An 8,340-nucleotide genomic window follows, 5' to 3' on the forward strand; every position below is an offset into this window, starting at 1 on the left:
ACATCCTGCAGGTAACCTAGTTTCTACTCTTTGTCAGCTATTTCAATCGCCAAAATGGTGGACAGAAATAGAATATCTTGCATAATATAAAGCAAAAGAGTTAACACGTATCTTTAAAATCTAGAAAATTAACAGAATTTAATTTAATTTATTACACTTTTGTTACATGTTTTTGTCGCAGTAAAATCTTTCACAGTTAAATGAAACTTTTTATACTTACGAACAAAAGAAATTGAGAAATTGAAAATAAATCTTTCGTCTAAAATAATTCAAGCGATCGTCATCCTTCAATATAACAGTCTTTTTTCGAACGTAATATATTTTTATAACTATACCTTTAATTATATTTGAAACTTTTGCCAATAAGCTGCTTGCCAGGAATAAATAAGAATAAAATCTTGTTGTTTATTTATGCATTCCCCCGACAGTCACTTTGACAAATGAGTTTTTTTCCATCGCCGATTGCTTATTATGTAAGAATTATTACGTCGCGCGATTGAAGGAAAATTATTTTTATTATCTTTCATCATTTTGCGTTGTGTATTAAGATAGAATTAATGTATCGACTACCTTTCTCAAGATGTAATAAACAACGCTCCAGTATAATACCGGTATTACCAGAGTTTTGAAACTTGTTATATCCTTCCGACGCTCTACCTTTTTATTTACGACAACGGCCTAGTTATGTGTATGTGTGTGTACACGGCGAATCTAGTTTGCCCAGAGAATACGCAATAAGCTCTTCCGGTTTACGGTCGACCCCGGATACTACAGAAATCCCTGCGGCTCCGACTCCTGTTTACTGTCATTGCGATCGGTATTGCGTTTTTACGTTTACCGTAAAATATGCTGATGTTTTTAAGCCATTCTGCATTAACGTAACGTATCATTTGGGAAACTTGACGATAAGCTTCCGCCGGCTTATTTGACGAATCAAAGATTAGTTAAGGCAACTGTAGAGTTTCGCGACTTATTCAAATATCAACGGAAGAAGGAATCCGAATAACCGTACATGTTAGGATTATCAAGTGTTCCCACTACATTCTCTTTATCTCAACATTTTGAAGCCGGATAAAAGCTACTAATAACTTCTACGAAGTGCGTTTTCATTATTTCCAGCCACGAACATGAGATATTTCAGTCTTCGCGAGTTTTCCTCGTTGCCGAAGTTTCTGCTATATTTGAAAGTCTGCACCGCAGATTCGCATAATTTGTTATAACATGGTAACAGAAGTATCGCAAATAGACAAAAATATCGCATAATGTATATACGTGCAAAGAAATGTTTCGAGGTATTGAAAATTCACTCGTCGTTACGGACGGAATAGCTCGATGACGTTTTCGTCGAATACGAATATAACGAAAAGATAAGTGGAAATGCAATGGAACTTTATGATGCTACTAGTTTTATAAAACCATATCGACATTTTTGCTCTGTCGACTTCTGATCGAAAAGTCCTGTCCTTGCGCTAGCGTTGACTGGCTTTTATCCGGCGCAGCATATAAAGCTACATCACTTTAAAGTCAATATCAACTAACTGTGCTCTACAGTGATGACCGTGCAGTTCATTATAAACTCTTCTGATGCACTTTTGATCGAGCCTTTCAAATATTCCCGTCAGTCACTACGCTAGTTTCATTAATTAGCTCTTTTTCATATAACTTTTTAAATATTTGATCAAGCTCCGTATCATAAGATATCAATGAAGAAGAAAATATATATTTTTTTATTTATTTTTAAAACACATAAAGAACACATATAAAGAAGATTTAAACGCCAACATGTATGATATACAAATTTATTAGATTAATTACTTGTAAAATTATCGATTTTATTTTCCTATAATCAGAGATCTGGGTACATTTTATGAATTGCAATATTTACAGCATTTCGTTTGTTATTCGCGATGATGTCTAATCATATCTTTCATATCTTTCATCTTTCACGAAGAATCCTTCAACTGCGTTATTTCTCGTAAGCGAGAAAATGGCGGAAAGCTTGTACAAGATATATGTCTCACATAGCGCGGTTTATGCTATGTTTTAAGTCAATTAAAAAATGCTGACACATAAAGTTGGAGACTTGTAAAATGTATGTTTCCCTCAGATGTAGAAAAGTAGAGAGAAGGAGAGAAATTTAAATACAATTTGTGTAATAATGCTGTTTGGTGTCGTACAATTTTTTCGAAGAAAAAAGAAATTATTTAAACTCGATTTTTTTTTACAAAAATGCGAAATCAAGAATTTGATAGATAAGTAGATTATAAATGTCCTACTTTGTGCGTTTAATAGATTAAAGTGGGTCTGTGTCTCACGTTCACGCTGGCGACAACGGGATGAGCGTGCGAAGTTGCCGAGATATACGAGGATTAAGGGACGACCGTAGTACGATTGTCTGTTAAAGGACACTGATCCTAGCTGTAAATTGCCACAAGCTCGCGACAGGACTCATGTACACGTTAATCAGAACTAAGGCGCGTTGGATGGAGGGTGACGTGTCGTTGTCACGCGACCGCACGAATCCCACGGGAAGAATCTAAGTCGCAGGATTTCCGAAAACGTGTCAACATGTCGTCGGAGAAAAAAGATTCTATATTTGAATATCCAGGTTAGCCTTAAAATTTACGAAAGAATGCGATCTATATCGGTAATTATCAATTATCGATTGCAAGGGAGTTTTTTGTATTTCGTATGAACTGCATTTATCTCTTTTGAATATTTATACAATTAATATTTATCTAATTCTTATTTATCTATATAATGCGCAAAAAATTTTGCGTATTTTGATGAAATAGGATAAATTTCCGTTAAACCTCCACGAAATCTTTTATGAGAAATATTGATAATTAATATTTAGTATAAACGAAAACTTTCTTTTCTCTGTCAAAAATATCTGAGAGATGTAATCTTGATATGATGTAACGTTTCCATAATCTAGGTTTTGATCTTCTTCACATTCTGTCAAAAAATTATGTCTTTTATAAAAAAATAAGTAAAAATATTATTTTTCAACATGTCAATTATCAATATTTCTCGTGCCGTTATAGAATTATTAAATTATAAAATTATTTGATACACATTATTTTACCAAAATACGCGGAGATTTTAGAATATTTTGTATCTAGAACACTCAATATCTCTCTATATCAAAAATATTATATCGCTTTATATTTTTAACAATATATCGTTAACAATATATTTTCCTATCAAAATACTATCGGATTACATTTGGGAGGTCATATATCACTATTTAAGCATATCATGAAGAGATTATACGCCGTCCAAGTTAAAGAATGCAGAGTAATGTAATATGTCGCTAATTACGAGATTAAGTAAAACGGGGTTATATTGATCGCGTGACTGCGTTATATATAATCTGAAGCTTATTCGGGTAAGAGACCTCGTTTTGAAGAGTGAGCTTAAAATATGCGCTACAATTTTTGCACTTGTCGACAAGTAATTGACATATATTGTATTTCGCATCTTTCCGTTTTTGATATCAAGTTTCAATATAATTTTTTGTTCTTATATTTCTTTTATCATAATAACATAAGATAATGGATTTATATTGATTTTAACAGAAATGGTTACTCTAGTCTCAAATATCATTCGATATTATTATTACATTTTGATTGAGAAAAGTTATTATTATACTAGATAAATTACATTAATTATTATTACACAAAATACAGAATAAATATATGGATACATCTTATTACTCTTTAAAGATTTTATTTTAATTCCTTATTCACGACGAGGAGGATATCTAATTTCTGATGCAATGTATCTTCAATATTATATCTCATAGAATCCTAAATGTGCTGGCCAGATTCTTTAAATGTTCCATTCCATTTCTCGCGTCTTTATAAATTTATGTAATTTATAATTACTTTTGTATAAATTTCATCTGTAACATCGTATTATATGTATAGAAGAGAACTCATTCAATAAAACACGAAATTTTATGCACGTCGATTGTGCACGTATATAAAATTCCGTGGTCGTTGCAATCGCCTTATGTTTTTATAATTTCGCGTGCTGGATAAAAAGTAGCTTTTACAAGCAACGATGATGATGGACACGCGAGTCAGAGATCCACGAGATATATTTTTATCAGTTTTATGATTGTGCACGAAATCTTGTCGTCTTGCAAAAGGAAGAAAGGACAAAAGCTACTCTGAATGAAAAAAAGAATAGTCGCGCGTAAAAAAAAGACGAAAGTAGATTAAAATACTGAATATCTAGAAATGCATATCTCCATTTTAAAAGTATATTTTATTGTCGTTTAATATCATTTATATAAAATCTTGCTACATTTCAAAGATTGTGTCACATTTATAATGCAAGGTTATTATAAATTTAGCTTTTTAAAAAAAGACTGCAGCTTTCTCTAAAATGGTCTCCTATATCGCTCTTTATAAAAAGTTTTTTTTACCATGAGATCGATATCTAAGCACAATGCTGCAAATACCGTTTTATAATTTTTTATCTCAAAAAGCTGATATCAGAGAAAAGCTGCGCTTATATTCCGTTTTTGCCTTCCACGCTTTGCCTCTTTCTGTTTATATGTTGATACCGTACTCAACTGTAATTATATCCAAATGAGAGAAAAGAGGAGAGAGAGAGAAAGAGAGAAAGAGAGAACGAAAGCACGCATACGTATGGAGCGATAGAGGAAAAGTGCGATGCTCATTCGCAGCAGGGGTTGGGCGAACCGCGACTGCGAAACGGCACTGCCCGCGATTGTAAATCAATTAGCTCGCATTGTAAATAAATCACCGTTTTACAACTCCACCGCGTTGCGCCGAACGACATCCGTATGAAATTTATCGTCCATTTTCGTCCGTTCCGCTTTGATTTCGGAACGACCAGCGCCGTCGTAGCGTCGAATGGACGTCAAGTGGCCGTGCCCTTATTGCCGGTCGATACAATGATGCCTTCCGCTATCATTTACCTCGTCTTAACGACGTCGAGAGCTTCGAACGCAGCAAATTTCGCCTACTAAGATTATTGCGAAAATTATAAACGCGTGTTTAATACGATGATATTAAATGCTAATATGATTAATCAAGAGACTCGAGATTTAACATGAAAATCTCTCGACGTTTTGTTGATTAATACCAGCGGCTGTGGTTGATGATACGTTTCTCGTATTAAAAGATGAGCTAACAGAATTTTTCTTTCCTCCTAAATTAAGCCATCATAAAGAGATTCCGTAAATCTACCCGAGACAGAGAAAAAGAGATTGATTGATGATTGAGTGATCTTAATTAGCTTTCTTCATTTGTAGTAGAAAATTGCATTGCAATTATCTAAATTACGTTGGATAAAATACAATGGCTCCTTGAACCATTTGCTTAAACGGTTCAATTTTTTCGCATCGTTTTATCTTAGCTGGCATTATACAATTTTACTGCTTTGTAAATTGTACTTTTTTGCGTACTTCTTGTTTTACGAAATTGCAATGTTCTCGACCCTCGTCGTGTTCGCTTTTCACTCTCTCTCAGTTCATATATTTCATCTATTTCTTAATTGATCTGGTAACACGTTCTTTATAAAATCTTAAAATTAAATATACATATACTTTATAGTCTCTTGTGGACATAAACTGCAACGTATTGGCAGCGTATGTTTCACTTTGATATACCTACCATATTGCAACATGACTCTTGTGGCCCGATTTTGCGCCGTTTGCAATTTATTCAACTGTGTTTCTCCCATATCAATTAACAACGTTGCACAATATTCAAAGCGAGGCGCCATGATTGAACTTATCTATTATACAATACATCTACACAGTACACGCCGATATAAAATTTCCTATTCTATTTAAAGATCTCGTTTTTTTTCACCATAAACAGAGAAAAAAAAAAGAAAGAGGGAGAGAGAGAAAGAAAGAGAAAAGAGAGAGAGAGTGAAAGATATGAGCGAAGTGCTATTACGTCTTCTGAATGGAGGCGACCTCGGGGCTCGGTTGTAATTTCAGGAAATAGCAATTTCCAGGCCAATTAGTGCGCGAAATATTGCAAAACAATACGGGCGAGCTTGACGCGCGTACAATATAGCCGCGGCGCTGCGCCACCCTTGCCGCACAATGGCAACAATTCCCCTCCCCCCTCTCTCGCCCCCGATCTCTCCCCCCCCGTCCGCCTTATGCGTATATGCCGTACACGTTTGCTGCCGGGCGACAACTCCGATTCGGTCCGAGTACGGTTCGGTGAAGTTAGTTACCCACGAGCTGTGTAAATCCGGGTGCGACTATGCGTTTCCCCGGGCGTTTCACGCTACTCGATGCGTATACTTGACGAGAGAAACAAATCGTCTAGAGATCCGAAATTTGCATACGTTGTCTCGAGTTATTTAGCGCGCGAAATATATATTACGGCTAATATTTTATAATTATTAACGCAAGAGATATGGGCGCTCTATTTTGCAAGTCCCGTCTGTAATTATTTGTCTGTAATTACTCGCTGATAGCGAGTTCATTCCCCGCGAGCGGCTGTATTGTATTTGTTGAAGCTTGGGTATCATAATCGCGGATCCCGCGATTATCAAAGATGCATGCGGACACACCGGGCTGCGCGCTCGCGGACGTGGACGCGGACCGAATACGCGTAATAATGATAAATAATCGCGCGCTCGCCGTTCCGTGTTGCCCTCGGTTGATTTATAGTATTACGTTATCATTTATTTATATGCCATTTTAATAATTCCCGTCGCTGTGCGCCGCGCGTGCACCACATCGCCAGTACTGCACTCTACTGCACCGTACTGTACTGCATACATCGCACCGATAACACGCGACAGATATGCTAGCGTGGACGCTCCGTGCGCCATGTTACATGCATACAATATACACATAATGCATGTAATGTACTGGCGAAACGTTGACGGATTAATTCGTTATGCGCGCGAATTTTCGATCGCGCTTCTCCCTTTGAAAAATCAAAGATCCCGGCTCCGATTAGATCCGTACGTGCGGATGCTGCGATTCGTTAACGAGGAACTTTCCAATCAGCGTGACAATAGAGGAGCCTCGCTCGAAAGTCGCTTTCGGATGCACGCGGGACAATTCCTCGTCGTGTGTCTCGCTTCCCCTGACTTGCAGACGCGTTCAATTGTTCCAAAATCACCCCCTTTGATCGGATCCAGATGAAAGATATCCGATTGGACGCGAGATTTTCTCATCTCGCGTGTCTCCTTCTCGTGTCGCGTGCGCGAAACAAAACGCGGACTCTTACCACCCCGGGAAATCTTTCTTTATCGAGAGAAAAAGTAGATCCCCGAGGAGAACACGTCGCGAAATAAGCAGCCGGACAGATACATATAACTCGCGGTCGAAGCGGTCGCTGAAGGAGCGATAAGTTTCGCGGGTGTCACACAAGCTTCGATGTCATGAGAAATATATATCGGTCACCGACATTGTTATATATCGGCGAAAGTCCAACATGCGAGATAATACGTCGATCGCACGCATTATTTCGCGAAATTGTCGGGATAGCGCGACAGAAAAGTATCGAGCTATCGAAATAATTGTCGCCGTTGTATTTGCTTTATGCGATTCAGTTAATGCAATAAAATCCGTAGCTCCACTTTAAATAAAAAGTAGCTATATATATGTATAATATATATACTATATTTATTTAGTGAAACAAAGAAATATCAAAACTAGCAAATCTCTAAATCATATTATTATTTTTATATCGGAGCTAATATGAACTCTTGTTCTACTTGTAAATAGTTTATTCATTACGAGGTCTAAATTTGCATTTGTCGTTTGTTTTTATGTGCTAGGTGGATCTATATTAAAATTGGAAAATTTTTGTCCTATTTTCTCTTTGACGAATTACATAATCTGGTTAGTAGAAATAAATCCAAGACTCTATTGTGTTAATATTTTGCATTTTGTATATATTTAATGAGTTGATATTCGAGAACTATTTTCTCGGATCTTTCAATTTCTATTTATTTTCAAAAAAGATCAGTTGCTCGAAAAAAGAAGAAAAAAAAACAGAGAAAAATGTTTCATTACAATATTATCAAAATTGTGATACGGTCTGAGATAGACAGCAGTATTTTGAAAATATCTCTGTGCATGTAAATTTTTTAAATTTTCAATTATAATTTAAAAACAAGATATGTCATTTTTTCAATATCTTTCCTCCGATTAATTAATTTCGCAAAAAACTGGACTCGTTTGTATTTTCCCGCGAGTTTTAAACAAACGATAAGCATGTTATGCTACGATAACGTCAATTGCGATTTGCGGCTGTCGAGGAATTCGGTGTACATACACAGGAACGATCAGCATACAGACCGAAGGACAGGCAGCGATATTGC

The 8,340-nt window shown here is 36.1% G+C and overlaps 1 protein-coding gene across 6 annotated transcripts in view; it reads left to right on the forward strand.

Moving 5' to 3' along the window:
• Positions 1 to 8,340, forward strand: part of LOC145976668 (nephrin) — a 372,381-nt gene that overhangs the window by 127,650 nt on the left and 236,391 nt on the right. The gene's annotated exons all lie outside the window — the stretch shown is intronic.

This window comes from Camponotus vicinus, unplaced genomic scaffold (genome assembly GCF_025532165.1).
Source record: "Camponotus vicinus isolate PSW18456_S1 unplaced genomic scaffold, iyCamVici1.0 SCAF_9, whole genome shotgun sequence".
Taxonomy (NCBI): Eukaryota; Metazoa; Arthropoda; class Insecta; order Hymenoptera; family Formicidae; genus Camponotus; species Camponotus vicinus.